The sequence below is a fragment of the Phascolarctos cinereus genome, unplaced genomic scaffold (genome assembly GCF_003287225.1).
Source record: "Phascolarctos cinereus isolate Bilbo 61053 unplaced genomic scaffold, phaCin_HiC Scaffold_9;HRSCAF=440, whole genome shotgun sequence".
Taxonomy (NCBI): domain Eukaryota; kingdom Metazoa; phylum Chordata; class Mammalia; order Diprotodontia; family Phascolarctidae; genus Phascolarctos; species Phascolarctos cinereus.
Window position 1 is genome coordinate 88,885,628 of NW_027556402.1, and position 18,652 is coordinate 88,904,279.

Genomic DNA, 18,652 nt, shown 5'->3' on the forward strand with positions numbered 1-18,652 from the left:
TAGGAAATTTCATTTCTATTTGTGAATGAGTTTCTGTTTTCATTAGGACATGACCAGTTCAAAGCAGATGAAAAAGCTAGCCTCATCCTTTCTGGAGAAAAGACTGAAAGTCCATCCTAAACAAGTTAAGTCTTACTCAGGATGCCCCAGTGAAACAAAGAGGTATTATAACCAGGCAGTTTGTTCCAGCAGTCAATTAAGAGACTAACAAAAAGAAAGACTGAGAACCTGATTTGGAGGAAGAGTAGAGGACAAGGCAATTTTTTTAGTGACCTGCAGGGAGTGTGCTATATTCGTATTTCCTTCAGCATTAAGCAGCACCTATGTATGCACAAAATCAAAGTTGGTCTCATCTTAGAAGAGAATGTAAAAAGGATGGGAGCATCGTAGTATAACAAAAAAGCCAGCTGGGCAGGGGAGACCTGGATTCAAATTCTACACTAATTAATTGACCTCTAAAACTTAGAGCTGTTTTTTAAAAAATTAAATCTTTGAAGTGAGGTTAACATATGGAGAGTCTTTGTGATAATCAAATGCAGTAGTGTATATTAAGGACTTCATAAACTTTACACTGGTATAAAGATCTACATACACTGATGGGCAGTTTGGTGGTGCAGTAGATCAAGAGCAGGGCCCAGAGTCAGGAAAACTCTTCTTTCTGAGTTCAAATGTGGCCTTGGGCACTTACTAGCTATATGACCCTGGGGAAGTCACTTAACTCCTTTTTGCCTCAGTTTCCCATCTGTAAAAAATGGGGACACAGGGGCAGCTAGGTGGTAAAGTGGATAGAGCATTGACCCTGAAGTCAGGAGGACCTGAATTCAAATCCGGCCTCAGACCAAACACTTGACACTTACAAAGCTGTGTGACCCTGGGCAAGTAACTTGACCCCAATTGCCTTTAAAAAACAATGGGGACATACAGGAGAAGGATCTGGCAAACCACTCCAGTATCTTTGCCAGGAAAACCCCATGGACTTTTGTCTGTGAATGATGAACAACAACATAGATGTCTATTACAGAAGAAGTTTTCAAGAAGTAAATAGAAAGGTTATAGTGGCAAAAAGGAATCCAAACTTGTATCTGGAGTTTTGTATCAGGAGGAGGATACAGGAATATGATGTAAGTAAGTAAGGAAGGAAGAAGGAAATATAGTTTTAATATTGTTGTTCAGTTGTTTTCAGTCGTCTCCAACTTTTCATAACCCCTATTTTAGGTTTCCTTGAGGTTTCATTTTACAGAAGAGGAAATTGAAGCAAAGAGGGTTAAGCCCAGGATCACACAGCTAGTAAGTGCTGGAGGCCAGATTAGAACCTAGGAAGATGAACTTCCTGGCTCCAGGCCTCATTCTTAACCTGCTGTGGCACCTAGCTGCCAGAAGAAAGGAGGGAAGAAGTACCAATCAATTAATATTTGTAAACATTAATACTTGGTATGAGACTGTTTCCATATGGGGAAAGCTGCGCTACTTTAGCAGAAGCAGTTTCTTGTACTCCAGAGAATGATATAAATTCACAAATCTCATCTCATAAATCAGAGGAAGAGAAAATAGTGGCAATTGGTTACTTGTTGGAATATTGATTTGCCATGGCATGTATTTGGAAAATACAAGGCAAAAAGTTGCCTAAGACTCATCAAATTGATTGGAACTCAGAAAGTACATAGGTAGATAAAGTAGATACATAGATAAAGCATTTGTTAAACATTATGTGCAAGGCATTTGTGTTAAGCTCTTGGGTATAAAAATATAAGCCAGATGATCCCTGTCTTCAAGGACTTCACATTATTAGACTGTGTGAAAGGGAGTAATATGTAATAAATCTGGAAAGATAAGCTAGAACAAGAGTATGAAGGGTTTTAAAGGGCAAACTGGGACATTTTACACACACACACACACACACACATACACACACACACACACACACACACACATGCACACGGGGGAGCTACTGGAGTTTCATGATCAAGGAAATGACCTGATCAGACCTATGCTTTAGAAATATCATGAGAGAAATGATTATTAAATAACAAATTATTGGGGAGATCCCTGACCTTTCCCAAAAATTTACCCCACCTAGACTGTCTTATCTAGGTAGAGTTATTATTCCACCTTACAAAAAGAAAACCTTACAAAGAATTTAACCTAAGGTGAATTCTGGCCGTTGTGTTCTACTCAGGCTGGTTTGGATAGAGGGGTGGGGATGGGTGGGGATAAGATTCTTTGTCTAGATTGCCCAAGGCTGGGTATAATTTTCATTCTTCCCATTAATTGTTAACTAATCAGAATTGATTGCCATCCTCAGGAATACCTACTCTTTTTTTTCTTTATTTTTCAATATGTATTTTTTATTCTTCATCTTGTATCCATCACCTTTCCATAAGGAGGCAGGTTACACAAATCTTGATAAGTCCCTGGTACACTGGTTAATCATTACATAAGAGGTGGGAATTCTTGCCAAGTTGTTGGCCTTCACAATGTTGTTATTGTTATCAATTACTCTCTGCAGTCTGCATTAGTCCATACAACTCTTCCAGGTTTCACTTAAATTGCCTGTATTTTATGGCATATTATTGTTCCATAACATTCATATATCAAAATTTGTTCAGTTGTTGCCGTATTTATTGTATGAACGTCACATCTTTTTAGTTCTTTGATATAACAAAAGGAGTTGCTATCAATATTTGTGTATACTTGAGTCCCTTTCCTTTCTTGAAAGGTATGTGCCCTTTAGTGGTATCACTGATTCAAAGATTTTGTGATTTAGGGGGAACTTCACAGCTTTAGAGTTTTACCAACAGTAAATTAATATGTCCATTTCCCCAGAGCCAAGAGCACCTGAATTCAAATCTAGTCTCAAACACTTGACACTTACTAGCTGTGTGACCCTGGGCAAGTCACTTAACCCAACTGCCTCACCAAAAAAGCAAAAAAAAAAAGTAAGAAAGAAATCAAAGAGATAAACAGACTCTTAGATAAGCTATATATGATAGACTTCTTGAGAGAATTGAATGGGAATAGAATAAGATATACCTTTACAAAAACTGACCATATGTTAGGCTATAAAAACATTAGAGTTAAATGCAGGAAAGTAGAAATGTTAAGTGTCTCCTTTTCAGATCATAATGCAATAAAAATTACATTTAATAAAGGGCCATGGAAACAGATCAAAAATTAAATGGAGACTAAGTAACCTAATCATAAAGAATGAGAAGGTTAAAGAACAAGACATAGAACAATACGTGTTAGAAAATTTAGTTATGTTAGAGAATCCTGTCACTCTCTATGTACTATTATAAACTTTTTCTGTCTATGCTTCATCCTGAATTTAACATGGTGAGATTTGGATCTAAATTTTAAATAAAAAATACTTTATCCTTTTTTTATTTTTCATAGGTATTTAACTCATCTTTTATATGTATTTAGTTTCATGTTATGTTTTTCTTTATTTCTTTTTTGTTTTGTCCAGTACCAGTTACTTTTGATTAAAATTTCATTGTAATAAAAAAAAAGTAAACTAGAATATTACATGTCAGATTGATGAATTTATGAATAAACAAGAAGCCACATCCCTCTCTGCCAGCTGACCCAGAGGTCTCATTATGCAAAGAGCATTATGGATAATTTTGATTACATTAAATTAAAAGTTTCTGTCATAATAAAACCAATATAGGAGGAGGCAAAGCCAAGATGACAGAGTGAAGGCAGGGAGTTGCCTGAGCTCTCCCCCAAATCCCTCCAAATGACTTAAAAATGTCTCTAAACAAATTCTAGAACAGCAGAACCCACAGAAAGATGTATTGAAATAAATTTACAACTTGGAAGGTTGGTAGGAAAGGTTTGTTGCACTAGGGTGAGAGAAGAAAGCAGGCCAAGCCAGGGCAGACCAGGCCCCAGCAAACCAGGAGCAAGCCTTGGGAGAGACTGAATCGGCAGTGAGAGTGGCTGCTTTTGGAGCTATCAGCTCATAGATGGTAAGAGAGTTTAGCAAATGGTCAGAAGAAGATTACAGGGGTCGTTTTGCTAGCACTGAGTCAGGACCCTGTTGCTTTGCCCATACTTGGATCTGGGTCTTAGTTCTGGGTGGCAGTCCCAGCATGAGGAGGTGCACTAGCATAGCAGAACTTTTGGCCACAGTGGAGGGGGGAACCCACCTCATAGTTCCATGGCAGAAAAGAGTGCTTATGGTCACTCACAGAGCAGAGCACAGGCCGGGAGAATAGTAAACATCTTTCCTTAGATCAGGCCTGCACAACCTGCAGCCTGCCAAAGGATTTCAGGTGGCCTGCAAAAAATATAGAGGAAAACATCCGCTGTATGTAGAGAAAATCCTTTGGTGTGCCTGAAGTGGCCCAAAAGCTGTAAGTCTCCCATAGGCCTGCCTTAACTTAGATCATACCAACTTGGAAGAACTGAAAATTTGCAGGTACCTAGAAGTATCCCTAAAAACAGCTGCACAAAACCCCTGAAGCTTGGAGCAGTGCATCCTCACCCTGGATGCAGAGCCCTAGTTGAACAGAAAATTAAAAGATAGACTGGGAAAATGAGCAAACAATGGAGAAAAACAAAGAAAAAAACTGACTATAGAATGTTACTGTGGTGACAAGGAAGATCAAAATACACACTCAGAAGAAGACAGCGAAGTCAAAGCTCCTACATCTAAAGCCTCTAAGAAAAACATGGTCTCAGGCCATGGAAGATTTAAAAAGGTTTTTGAAAATAAAATAAGAGGTAGAGGAAAAATGGGAAGAGAAATGAGAGTGAAGCAAGAAAATAATGAAAAATGATTGTTAAAGGAGACAGAAAAGAATACTGAAGAAAAAAGGAGACTAGTAGAAAAACCTTAAAAAGCAGACTAGTGGAGTTGTTAAGTGATCCAACTATTCTGGCGCACAATTTAGAACTATGCCCAAAAGGCTATAAAACCGTGCATACCTTTTGATCCAGCAATAGTATTTCTAGGTCTGTATCTCAAGGAGATCATAAAAATTGGAGAAGGATCCACGTGTATAAAAATATTAATAGCAGCTCTTTTTGTGGTGGCAAATAATTGGAAATTGAGGGGATGCCCATCAATTGGGGAATGGTTGAACAAACTGTGGTATGTGAATGTGATGGAATACTATTATTCCATAAGAAATGATGAGCAAGTGGATTTCAGAAAAACCTGGAATGATTTATATGAACTGATGTAGAATGAAATGAGTGAAACCAGGAGAACATTGCACACAGTAACAGCTATGTTGTGCGATGACTGAATTTGATAGACTTAGCTCTTCTCAGCAATGCAATGATCTAAGATAGTTCCAAAAGACTCATGATGGAAAATGCTATCCACATCCAGAGAAAGAACTATGGAGTCTGAATGCAGATCGAAGCATACTATTTTATCTCTCTCTCTCTTTGTTTTTTCTTTCTAGTGGTTTTTCTCTTTGGTTCTGATTCTTCCTTAAAACATAACTAATGTGGGCATCTAGGTGGTACAGTGGATAGAGCACTAGCTCTGAAGTCAGTAGGACCTGAGTTCAAATCCAGCCTCAGACCAAACACTTGTCACTTACTAGCTGTGTGACCCTGAGCAAGTCACTTAACCCCAGTTGCCAAAAAAACCCCAACCCCACCCCAAAACCATGACTAATGTGGAAATATGTTTAATACATGTATGGCCTATCTCAGATTGCATGCTATTTTGGGGAGGGGGGAAAGGAGGAAGAGAGAAAAGTTTAGAACTCAAAATCTCATAAAACTGAATGTTAAAAACTAAACATAAATAAATAAGTAAACAAATGCAAAATATCCCCAAGATTACACCCCCCCACACACACAACTAGACCAGGCCAAAGGGTATAAAATCAGTCCAAAAAGCCAATGAGGAGAAGAATGCCTTAAAAAGCAGAATTGGCCAAATTGAAAAGAACATCCAAAAGCTCACTGAAAAAAATAATTGCTTAAAAATGAGAATGGAGTGAATGGAAGTTAATGACATTATGAGAAATTAAGGAGCAATAAAACAGGGGGTAGAGCCAAGATGGTGGAGGGAAAGCAGTGACTTGCTTGAGCTCTCCTCCAAACCCCTCCAAATACTCATAAAAAAATGGCTCTAAACAAATTCTGAAGCAGCAGAACCCACAAAAAGACAGAATGAAACAAATTTCCAGCCCAAGACAACCTGGATGATTGATCAGAAAGGTGTATCATGCCAGGCTAGGAGCGGAGCGTGGCGTGGGCACACAGGCTGCAGGAAACCTGGAGCGGGCCTCAGAGGACTGAATCTCAGGCAGCTGTGGAGGTTTCCAGGCTCCTCAATCCACCAATGGCAAAGACAACTGAGAAGATCAGTGGGAAAAGTCTGTTACTGTCCATGTGGCGAAAGGAAGGCGGGGTCTCAGCTCCATTCCCCAAGAGCGAGGCCCTGGGGGGGGCACGCAGCTGCTTCCCGAGCTTCCGGCCCACAGACTGAGGGGGAATCCAGTGGCTGATCAGAGAGGGATTGCAGGGATCTCTTTGCCAGTGCTGAGGCAGGAATCTCTTGCTTTGCCCCTGTTTGGATCTGGGTCACAGTTCTGGGCGGCGGTGTTGGGGTGAGGAGGAGCACTGGCTTGGTGGAGCTCGTAGTGGCAGTGGAGAGGAACCCTTCCTCACAGTTACAGAACAGAAAGGAGTACTTGTAGTCACAGTCCAGAAAAGGAGTAAACACCTCGCCCCTTATCATACCACCTTGGAAGAACTGAAAATTTACAGGTCCCTACAAGTATCTCTGAAAACAGCTGTACAAACCCCGAAGCTTGGGACAGTACATTCTCCACATTGGAAGCAGACTCTTACCTTAACAAAGAGTTTAAAACTCAAGTAATTGGCTGGGATCATGAGCAAGCAGTGCAAAAAGAGTCAGACTATATTATCTTACTTTGGTGACAAAGAAGATCAAAATATACAACCAGAAGAAGACAACAAAGTCAAAGCTCCTACATCCAAAGCCTCCAAGAAAAATATGAATCAGTCCCAGGCCTTGGAAGAGCTCAAAAGGGATTTTGAGAAGCAAGTAAGGGAAGTAGAGGAAAAACTGAGAGTGATGCAAGAAAATCATGAAAAACAAGTCAACAGCTTGCTAAAGGAGACCCAAAAAAATACTGAAGAAAATAACACCTTAAAAAATAGCCTAACCCAAATGGCAAAAGAGGTCCAAAAAGCCAATGAGGAGAAGAATGCCCTAAAAAGCAAAATTGGCCAAATGGAAAAGGAAGTCCAAAAGTTACTGAAGAAAATACTGAAAATACTCCTTAAAAATTAGAATAGAGCAATTGGAAGATAGTGACTTTATGAGAAATCAAGACACTAGAAAAAATCCAAAAGAATGAAAAATTAGAAAACAATGTGAAATATCTCATTGGAAAAACAACTGACCTGGAAAATAGATCCAGGAGAGAGAATTTAAAAATTATTGGACTATCTGAAAGCCATGATCAAAAAAAGAGCCTAGACATCATCTTTCAAGAAATTATCAAGGAAAACTGCCCTGATATAGTAGAACCAGAGGGCAAAATAGAAATTGAAAGAATCCACAGATCTCCTCCTGAAAGAGATCCCCAAAGGAAAACTCCTAGGAATATATAGCCAAATTCCAGAGTTCCCAGGTCAAGGAGAAAATATTACAAGCTGCCAGAAGGAAACAGTTCAAGTACTGTGGAAACACAATCAGGATAACACAAGATTTAGCAGCTTCTACATTAAAGGACCACAGGGCATGGAATATAATATTCCGGAGGGCAAAGGAGATAGGATTACAACCAAGAATCACCTACCCAGCAAAACTGAGTATAATCCTTCAGGGGAAAAAATGGTCATTCAGTGAAATAGAGGACTTTCAAGCATTCTTGATGAAAAGACCAGAGCTGAATAGAAAATTTGACTTTCAAATACAGGACTCAAGTGGAACATGAAGAGGTAAACAGGAAAGAGAAATCATAAGAGACTTATTAAGATTGAACTGTTTACATTCCTGCATGGAAAGATGATATTTATAACTCATGAGACCTTTGTCAGTATTAGGGTAGTTGGAGGAAAAAAATTATATGTATGTATATGTAGATAGATAGATAGAGGGCACAGGGTGAGTTGAAGATTAAGGGGTCATATCTGGAGAATAAAATTAAGGGATGAGAGAGGATTATACTGGAGAAGAAGAAAGGGAGAGGTAGAATGGGGTAAATTATCTCACAAAAAAAAACAGAAAAGAAAAGTCTCTTCACAGTGGGGAAACGGGGAAGGTGAGAGGGAATGAGTGAATCTTATTCTCATAGGATTTGGCTTAAGGAGGGAATAACATACACATTCAATTGGGTATGGAAATCTGTCTTACCCTACAGGAAAATAGGGGGAGAAGGGGACAAGAGAGCAGGGGGATGATAGAGAGGAGGGCAGATTGGGAAAGGGTAATCAGAAGTAAATACTTCTGAGGAGGGACAGGGTCAAAAGAAAGAATAGAATAAATGGGAGGGCAGGATAGGATTAAGGGAAATAGAGTTAGTTTTTCACAACATGTCTACTATGGACGTGTTTTGCATAACTGCACATGTACAACCTATATTGAGTTGCTTGCCTTTTCAATGAGGGTGGGTGGGGAGGGAGGAAGAGAGAAAATTTGAAACCTAAAGTTTTAAAAACATATGTTTTTAAAAAAATGTTTTCACATGCTACTGGGAAATAAGAAATACAGGGAATGGGGTACAGAAGTCCATCCTGCCCTACAGGAAAATAGAAGGTGAAGGGGATAAGAGAAGGGGGAGAGATAGAAGAGAGGACAGACTAGGGGAGGGATATTCAGAATGCATGCCATCTTGGGGTGGGGTTAGGGGGCAGATGGGGTGAAAATTTGGAAATCAAAAACTTGTGCAAGTGAATGTTGAAAACTAAAAATAAATTTAAAAAAATTAAAAAAACAAAGAAACAATAAAACAAAACCAAATGAATGAAAACATAGAAGACAATGTGAACTATGTCATTGGAAAAACAACTGACTTGAAAAATGGATCCAGGAGAGATAATTTAACATTTTTTGGGCTACCTGAAAGCCATGATTAAAAAAAAGAGCCTACACATCATCTTTCAAGAAATCATCAATCAAAGGGGCAGCTAGGTGGTGCAGTGGATAGATCTCTGGCCTTGGAATCATGAAGACCTGAGTTCAAATTTGGCCTCAGACACTTGACACTTACTAGCTGTGTGACCCTAGGCAAGTCATTTAACCCCCATTACCTCGCCCAAAACAAAACAAAAAAATCATGGGAAACTGCCTTCATAGTCTAGGACCAGAGGGTAAAAAAGAAATTGAAGGAATCCACTGATCACCTCCTGAAAGAGATCCCAAAATGAAAATTACCAAGAATATTATAGCCAAATTTCAGCATTCCCAGGTCAAGAAGAAAATATTGCAAGAATCGATAAGTACCATGGAGCCACAGTCAGTATAATACAAGATTTAGCAACTTCTACGTTAAAGAATGAGAGGGCTTGAAATGATATGCTGGAGGGCAAATGATCTAGGATGACAACCAAGAATTACATGCCCAGCAAAACTGAGTGTAACCCGTTGGGGAAATAAATGGGCATTCAATGAGAGAGGCCACTTTGAAACATGAAAAGACTGGAGCTGAATAGAAAATTTTGCTTTCAAATACGAGACTGGAGAAGAATAAAAAGGTAAACAGGAAAGGGAAATCATTAGGGACTTAATAAGTTTAAAGTGTTTACACTCCTAAATGGGAAGTTAAGATGTGTAACTCACAAGACCATTCTCATTATTAGGGTAATTAGAAGGAGTATATATAGATAGAGGGCACAAGTCTAAGTTGAATATAAAGGGGTGATATCTAAAAAATAAAATTAAGGGGTGAAAGAGGAACATATTAGGACAAAGAGGAAGGGAGTAGTAGAATGGGGTAAATTATTTCACATGAAAGAGGCAAGAAAAAATTTTACAGTGGAGGGGAAGTAGGGGGAGGTTAGGTGGAGTGTATGAACCTTACCCTTATCAGAAATGGCTCAAAAGAGGGAATAACATACTCATGCAATTGGGTATAGAAATCTATCTTACTCTACAGGAAATAAGGAGGGAAAGAAGGGTGATAGAAGGGAAGGCAGATTGGGGGAGTGAGTAGTCAGAAGCAAAACACTTTTGAGAAGGAACAGGGGGAAAGGAGAGAGAGAATAGAATAAATAGGAAGGGGGAATAGGATAGAGGGAAGTAGCAATACTAACTGCAAGAAAAATTTTGAAGCGTGTTTCTCTGATAAAGGCGTTATTTCTCAAACATATACAGAACTGAGTCAAATTTATAAAAATAAGAGCCATTCCCCAATTGATAAATGATCAAAAGATATGATCAATTTTCAGATGAAGTAACCAAAGCTCTCTATAGCCAAATGAAAAAAAATACTCTAACTGGACATCCAGTTTGAGATTCCTGAAAGGCAGTTGAAGATGTGAAATTGGAAGTAAATGGAGAGGTAGATAGATAAGCTGGATAGATAGATTTGAGAATCATCAGCATAGGGATGATAATTAAACTCATGGGAGCAGATAAGTTCACTAAGTGAAGTGGTATAGAGGGAGAAGAGGCCAAAGACAGAGAGTCCTGTGGGACACTCATGATTGATGGTCATGACCTGGGTGAGGATTCAACAAAGAAGATTGAGAAGGAATGCTCAAATAAGCAGAAGGAGAAGTCAGAGAGAATGGTGTCCTAAAAACCCAGAAAGAGAGCGTCAAAGAGCAGGGCATGGTTGACAGTGTCAAAGGCTGTGGAGAGGTCTAGAAGAGTGAGGATCAAGAAAAGACCATTTGATTTGGCATTTAGGACATTATAAGGCACATTGGAGAGAGAAATTTTGGTGGAATGCTGAAATCAGAAGTTAAATTGTAAGGGATTTAGAAGAAAGTGAGAGGAGAGGAAGTAGAGACATCTATTATAGATGGCTTTCTGCAGGAGTTTAGCTATGCAAGGCAGAAGATATATAGGATGATAGTGGGGATGGAAGGATCATGTAAGTTTATTGAAGATGGGGAAAAAATGGATATGTTTCTAAGCAGTAGGGAAGGAGCCTACAAGGGAGAGAGGGAAGATAAGTGAAAGTGGAGATGGCAGAAGAGGCATTCTGTTGGAGAAGATGAGATGGAATAGGATCACGTTGTGTCCCTAGAGGGATTTTTGCCTTGACAACCAATTAGTATGTGAGGCAGGATTTGACCCCAGGTCTTCCTGACTCCAAGTCTATGGTTCTTTTCACTACATTATTCTTCCGTATCCAAAGCCTACCCCATCATATACCCAGATAAGTCCTAACTCCTTATATGTCTTCTTCATCTGCTCTAGTCTTCACTACTCTTTCTCTTTCCTAAGTTCTTAGAGTATTTATTATCTCTGTCATTTCATTTTCTTTTCTTTTTTTTTTTTTTAGTGAGGCAATTGGAGTTAAATGACTTGCCTAGGATCACATAGCTAGTAAGTGTTAGGTGTCTGAGGCTGGATTTGAACTCAGGTCTTCCCGACTCCAGGGCCAGTGCTCTATACACTGCACCAGCTAGCTGCCCCTACCCTCTCATTTTCTTAGCAGGAATAGAATACCAACAATTCACATTTGGATAGTGCTCACCTTTTTTAAAAAATTAATTAATTGTTAGTTTTTAACGTTCACTTTTATACGAGTTTGTGCTCTAAATTTCCCCCCTCCCTCTCTTCCCCTTCCCCCAAATGGCATGCAATCTTATATAGGCTATACCTGTACAATCATAGTAAACATATTTCCACATTAGTCATGTTATGAAAAAAGAATCAGAACAAAAGGAAAAAACACGAGAAAGAAAAAACAAAAACAAAAAAAGGAGAAAATTATGCTTCAATAGTATGCATATAGTCCTTTCTCTGGACTTGGATAGCATTTTCCATCATGAGTCTTTTGCAATTGTCTTAATTATTGCATTGCTCAGGAGAGCTAAGTCTAACAAAGTCATCGCACAATGTTGCCGTTATTATGTACAATGTTCAGGGTAGTGCTTTCTGTTTTACAAAGTGCTTTCCTCCCAACAACCCTCAGAGATAGGTAGTAGGTAGTATTCTAAATATAATTACACCTTACCGTTCTTGTCCCACTGTCATGTCTTCATTCTCTGATAACTACTTTCTCCTCCTCCCCTGCCATAATCACCTTGCCAAAAACCAACCAAGCAAAAGCTGCCAAGGAAAACAAAACAAAAAAACAAAACAAAAAACTCTAGAGGACTTATAGAATCAACTTGTGATTTCAGAAGCTGAGTATTTGAAGAAGCTATGAACAGCAGGAACAAGTTAAAAGGAACTGACCCTGAGAGGGGTTAGATTACCAGGCTGGGATGAGCTGCCAAATAGTATCTTGCCAATCCAAAAATATTTTTCTTATCATTCTTTGAAATAAATTATGTAAAACCACTGAATAATCTATCAAAAAGTGTTTTTAAAATGCGTACAAATTAAAGTTATTAATTTACACAGTATGAATTAGTGCACTTGGATTATTTCACTCCTGACACCTGAGATCCACTATACTGAAGGAAAGGGAGTTCTGGGTTTGTGTGTGTATATTTGAGACAGGGAAAGGGGTGGTATGTAGAGGTGGATAGGATATTTGGGAGCATGAGCCACTTTGGAGGTAAAGCAGGCCCAGGCAAGGGTGCTGGGAAAGGTGATAATACAGTAGACTACAGAAAAATAGAGAACACCACATGTCTGTATTTCCATATTTTCATATTTTGCCAAGAACTTGCCCTCTGAAGGGAGCATAATTTTTTATTTCTTCTCCCTTGCTTTTCCTTGTGTACTACTATGTAGCTCCACATTTCCAGGTACCAGATTTCAATTTAGTATTATAACTACTATAGCACAGTTATACTTAAATAAGTTCTGCGGGCTAGTGTCAGAACCTTATTGGATAGATTCTTTAAAGCATAGTTTCAATGGGAAAACGTAGGGGGAGTTTTAGACATCAATTGACTCTTGGAATATTTCTAGTTCATGAACTCATAAGTGTTTGTGGTAGTTTTTGTTATTGTTGTTGAATTTTTTCTTTTAATATATCTATATATTTTGGCCTCTTACTAAAATGGAAAGCTCCCTGGGCATTGACTTATGTGTCTTTGTATCTCCCCTGGCATCTAACACAAACTACAAATTGAATGAATAAATTAAAAATAACATGTTATGATTTTTTTAGCATCAGATTTCTTAAATATGTTTGAGGGTAATATTAAAATTATATTCCCCAAGCCCAAACTAACACATGGTAGGGGAAAGAGCCCAGAAGTTTGCTGAGTGTCAAGGAGGAAACCACAAAAATATAGCATATGGCTAGATAATTATAATATGCTTTTCCAAAAGAGGCACTTAGTTTTTTTTACTGATATTTAAAATATTGATAAATTTTAAAAAATAAATCGTATTGATATTTTTGTTTTTATATCAGCTAAATTTTCCCCATTTTTTCCCCCTCCCATCAGAGAGCTATGTAGTATAATAAATGATATTTTTAAAAGGAAAAAAAGGGGAAGAAGAGAAAAAGCAATCAGCAAAAGTGACGAAAACGTAAAAAAATATCTGAACGTAACAAGTGTTCCACACTTGTGGACCTCCCATGACTTCTGGGGAATAGGAGAAGCTTCCTTTTCATATCTCTTTTTTGCGGACATGCTTTAAATGAATGCTGTCAAACTCAAGCAGAAATGGAGCCCACTAAATTGTACATGTGGTGCATAGTCACTTAGATAACCACAAATTAACATTATCTATGTTTTACTGTATTTTTATTTATTTTGTTTAAATATTTCCCAACTACATGTTACTGTGGTTCCTGACAAGTACTGGCCACCTCTGCTTTAAGCAATAGATTTTTAATAAGTTTTCTATTTAATATACAAACATCAAGCCTGAAATGAAACACAGTTTTTGAAATGAATCATAGTAGTCACATTTTTTGCATTTCAATGAGAAAAACAAATTTAAGAAACTTTTAAATATTTTGCTGTTCCTCAATGTGAGGATTGATTTCAGTTTGTGGTCTCCTTATGGCCCAGATGTGACATGAAGGTTAGGCCGGGGAAACAGAAATTTTGGCTGATGTTACAAATGTGGATAGACTTCTATTCAGCTAAATTTGGAGATACTTATCACTAAAAGGATAACTAACAGTCTTTGCATTCATGGTTTTGTGTTTTTGTTTTTTTAATTTTTTGCTCTTAGCAACTCATAGATGACCAATAAGGTAGTGAAAGGATTGTAACCAGCATTGGTAGAGTAGCTTTGTTATGAATACCACAGAGCTTTTGGAGTATTGAAGCCTTCTGCTGTCATTATTGGATAGGAGTACTACATCCAAGAAAACCAAATCCCATCATTATTCTTTGAGAAATCTAGCTTTAAGTCTCTTTAGCTTACTAACAGAAAACTTGAGAAGTAGCAAGTTATAACGGTATAGATTTGACCTGGATTCACGTCTTCACATCCCTTCATCACCAAATCCCTTAAGGACTTATTTTCTTTACCTTTAAAATGAAGGATGATGTAATAGTGAATAGAGCTCTGGGCTCAGTCAGGAGTGTTCAAATCCTACCTCAGACACTTAATAGCTGTATAATCTTGGACAAATCTCTTCAATTGTCTGTCCCTTATTTTTAAATAAGAGCCTCTATGCTCCCTTTCAGCTTGAAAGCCTCTGATCCTCTGATTACATGATACTCTCTAATGTTTCTTTCACTTCTAAATCTGATAATCCATTGTTGAGACAGGATTGAGGCCATAAAATGCTTGTCTAAGCTCAAAAACACCTCTACAAACAAATTAAAATTATTTGTTAAGCCCCTACCTTGAAGACCCAATGGTAGTCACTGAGGGAAGATATACAGTTTAGATAATTCATGGCTAAAGTATGAAACTTACAGTCCAATGGGCTATAAAATAATCCCCCAGAATATATGTTAGATACAGTGGAGAGACACAGAATAAAGTCCTCAGGATGATCTTAGCGCAAAGTGGCATTACCAATATTCAGAATCAGTGAAGACTTTCTGGAGGAAGTGACTTTCAAGCCACAATTTAGTAAGTGAAGGAGGGGAGTATAGTCTAGGAGGTCCTAGAAACTGTATGAGTAAAAGACATTATGTTGGGAAAACAATGGGACAGAATAGTACAGCTTGACTGAGAGTGAGATAACATTGGAAGGGGAAAGTGGCAATTGTGCGTGGGGGGCCTTGAATGTCAGAGATACGAGTCTGAATGTTCCCTGACAGCCACTAGGGAACCAGTGAAGATTTTTTGAGCAAAAGACTGACATGAGCATAAAATTAGCTTCATGTTGATATGACAGATGGATTTGAGTAGGGTAAGAATGGAGGTGGAGGGCAGAGCCAAGATGGCAGAGAGAAACCTGGCAGAATGGAGGTAGAAGACTACTATAGTAGTCTGCATGGGTGGTAAGGAAAGAGACAGGTGGTATCAGTCTGCAAAGGGAAGAAAGAATAGATGCAAACCTTGCTAAAGAAATGGAATTGACAGCGTTTGTGTCAACTTGTACATGAGAGGTGAGGAGAACAATTTATGGAGAAGGGAACAAGCATTTATGAAGCACCTGCTGTGTGTGGCAGACTCTTTATTAATAGCTTAACAAATATTATCTCATTTGATCCTCACACCAATCCCGTGAGGTGCTGTTCATCTCTGAAAGAGTTTAAGAACTCTTATCACTGCAATGACTGATTGCAGGATTCCAGAGGACTGAGGATAAAACATGCTACCCACCACCTTCAAGAGAGGTCATGGCTTGAAGATGCAGAACTAGACATACACTTTTGGACATGGCTAATGTGAGTTGATTTACTTGACTATGCATGTTTTTATGAGGTTTTCTTTTTCTTTTCTTTTTTTGTTGAATTGGGGAATGGGGAGATGAGGAGAGAGAATAAAAGCTTGTTAACTGAAAAAAAATCACATTTAAAAGAAATAAATAAACATGAGCAGTGAAGGAGAGAGAAGAAGCAAGGCCAATACCAAGGTTTCAAACATAGTAGGCTGAATGAGTGCTGGGACCACTGACAGAAACAAACAAAAACACACACACACACATGCTTGCACACGTACAAATATGTATTTAAGAGAATGAGTAGTTTTGGGGAAAAGATTGAATGCTCAGTTTTAGAGCTGTTGACTTTCAGGTAGTGGTGAAATCCTGGTAGAGATGATATTCTATATGCAAGTGGAAATGTCTTGTAGTTAAAGTCATAGGAATGAATGAGATTGTCAGGAAAGACAATCTCAAAAGAGTAAAGAGGAGAGGGTTCAGGACAAAACCTTAGGAATATCAGCTTTAGGGGGAAGAAAACCACTCTCTATGTTGAGGCTTTAAGGGGTCTGGCAGAGGATCAGGAGTCAGAAAGGGAGTCAGTGAAGGAGCATTAGAGAGGTATGAAGTGAACCCAGAAAGTCTTGTGTCTCTTAAACAAAGGGAGAAGAGTGCTGCAGAGAGGTTTAAAAAATAAAAAAGGAGATTGCATTTAGCAATTAGCAGATTATTGGTGCTCCCTGAGAAAGGAGTTTTGGTGAGGAGAGAAGTTAGATTAGAAGAGATCAGGAGGACAGCAGGTAGTGATGTAGTAGTGGCATTCAATGTAGGTATTTCCCCCTAACAAAATTAGCAGCAAAAAAGGAGAAAAAAATGGCTGGATAAGGCCACAAGGTCAGAATTCTTTTAGGATCCAGGTGACTCTAAGCATGCAGATAAGGTGTTATTGGAAAGGGAGAGATACTGGATGCATGGGAAAGATAGGGTGAATGCTAGAGAAATATCCTTCAGGTGTGTGACAAAAGGTAGAAGTTAAGGGATTAGCCTCAGGGAAGAGTAAGGATGCTCCTTCTTGGACTAGAGAGGAAAAGAAGGGAAGGAGGAATGGAGGAAGGCAGTTGAAGCTGTCCCAGTTAGATGAGAAATCAGGGACTAAGTGTGGTGGTGGAATGGGGTGCAAGTCGGGGATAAGATAAAAAGGAAAAGTCATTGTGGGGAATGGCATAGGGAGTCAAGAGTAGAGTACAAGTACAGAGATGGATTTCAAAGAAACATGGCAGGATACAGGTGCTTCAGGTGTCTTTGAAAAGGCATATTCATGAATGATATTTAAAAAAATGTTAACTTCTTTTAGAATGAGAAATTATCACGTTTTTCAACATGAAGGAAGAGAGAACTCTGAAGTTAGTTTTTGGTCTGTCACTGAATATTTTTTAATGGGGGAATAGAACATTTTAAGTGCACATTTATCACATTAACACTGTGACGTTAAGCTAGATGAATTAAAATTTTGTTGTCATATTGCGGAAGATACAGATCATCTCTGAGCTAACAAATTCTAGTAATCTAGAATTGCTTATCTTTGCTAAGTCCTTTTTTTTTCCAGTTAGCTTTGAAATCAGGTCTGCATTTTGGTAAACCAAATTCTACTCTTAATCCCTGCTCCCCTTCCCCCCCATTATCCACCTCTTTCTTACTTCTTTTACCTGTGCTCACCCCCCCCCCCCCCATCCCCATTTAGGTCTCAAGTAATTTAGAAATTCATAGGTGGAAGGGGTATTAGAGGCCATCTAGTCCTACCTTCTTTCCTGCCTCACTCATTTTAAAGAGAAAGAAACTGAGGCCCAGGGATATTAAGTAACTTACCTAAGGTTACAGAGATACTGAATGTTAGAGCTTGAACACTGAAATCAGGGATTATTTCTTCATATTATATAAAATTCCTATGGTCTATACCAGTAGTTCTCAAAAGTGTGTTCTGTGGGTCCCTGGAGGTCCTTGAAACCTTTTCAAAGGGTCAATGAGATAAAACCATTTTATAATAATGCTGAGACATTATTTGTCTTTTTCACTCTCATTCTCTTATTGAGTACATTGGAGTTTTCTAGAGACTATGTGACCTGTTAATTAAAGACTTAGTTGCAAACATGAAGACTGAGTTAATATCTTATCTGAAGAATTGTACTTTTGCCTTTTCTACAGACAGGGCTTGACTTTCTGTTATCCTTGTATATCAATATCAGTGCCAGCTAATCACTGAAGAAGATCTTTTATAAGAATGTTTGGTAACAAACATAATTGGTGCCAAAGTATTCAGAGTGTTTGGATAACTTTTTTTGAGTCTTGTGGTCTATCTAGGAACAATTGTGTTGACAATTAGCAATGATGACGCAAAAGTAAAGATGGGTAAGATTACTGATACTTTAGTACAAATCTAGGTAGTGGCACCAAATTGTACTAGCAGCCATTGTCTTCCTCACTGCCATGCACTCTCTCTCTCTGTGTCCCCTCTCCCTCCTTATCTTTATTTATATCTATTTGTATGTATATATACGCATATAAAGTATGCGTGTGTATACACACATATACAAATACATACACATATATGTAAGATTCACTTAAGAATGTCTTTGATGAAGCCACAAAATTATTAACTGTACTTTTAATATTCTGCGTGATGAAACTACTGCAAACTGTAGTCCAATAGTTTCTTGAGGAAATGCACTCAGGAAACTGTGTGAGTTGTTAGCTGAACTAGTGGCATTTTTTTTTAATAGGACACCATTTTTACTTGA

At 38.3% G+C, this 18,652-nt stretch overlaps 1 protein-coding gene across 2 annotated transcripts in view; it reads right to left on the reverse strand.

Annotated features, from left to right (window-relative positions):
- APELA (apelin receptor early endogenous ligand) overlaps positions 1-18,652 on the reverse strand; it is a 42,916-nt gene that overhangs the window by 15,840 nt on the left and 8,424 nt on the right. The window contains exon 3 of one of the 2 annotated variants that reach the window (XR_002322345.2): positions 12,132-12,226. The exons of the other annotated variant lie outside the window; for it this stretch is intronic. The gene's annotated coding sequence lies outside the window, so the exon portion shown is untranslated. The remainder of the gene's footprint in view (positions 1-12,131; positions 12,227-18,652) is intronic. 2 annotated transcript variants of the gene reach the window in all.